We start from the raw sequence: 469 nt of genomic DNA on the forward strand, positions 1-469 counted from the left end.
TCACCTCTTATTAGCTTTATTAACAGTATCGCTGGTCCCTCCCTTTAAAGGAGCGCTGACCATCTTTAAAATCCATTCTCTCGCCTCTTATTAGCTTTATTAACAGTATCGCTGGTCCCTCCCTTTAAAGGAGCGCTGACCATCTTTAAAATCCATTCTCTCACCTCTTATTAGCTTTATTAACAGCATCGCTGGCCCCTCCTTTTAAAAGGAGTGATAGCTAAGATTTGAAATTCTCAGACACAAACATTAGGAAGAATTGAAATCTATATTTTATTTCATATCTATGTTAAAATAAGTAACAATTTATTGCACAATTAATACAAAACTGAAGTGGCAGAATTGACGTAATTCGAACCAGGAAATGCTAAATTAACATCAGGAATTTCAAACACAGGACCAAGCATACAAAGTCTGAATATTTTATTAACACCCCCCCCCCCCCCCCCAAAAAAGAAATTCTCATTTT

The 469-nt window shown here is 36.5% G+C and overlaps 1 protein-coding gene across 1 annotated transcript in view; it reads right to left on the reverse strand.

Annotated features, from left to right (window-relative positions):
* Nucleotides 1–254: 254 nt before the first annotated feature.
* LOC131730023 (heme-binding protein 1-like) overlaps nt 255–469 on the reverse strand; it is a 7,320-nt gene continuing 7,105 nt past the window's right edge. Inside the window, exon 5 of the mRNA XM_059020312.1 lies at nt 255–469. This exon is cut by the window's right edge and continues 1,360 nt beyond it. The gene's annotated coding sequence lies outside the window, so the exon portion shown is untranslated.

This window comes from Acipenser ruthenus, unplaced genomic scaffold (genome assembly GCF_902713425.1).
Source record: "Acipenser ruthenus unplaced genomic scaffold, fAciRut3.2 maternal haplotype, whole genome shotgun sequence".
NCBI classification, from domain to species: domain Eukaryota; kingdom Metazoa; phylum Chordata; class Actinopteri; order Acipenseriformes; family Acipenseridae; genus Acipenser; species Acipenser ruthenus.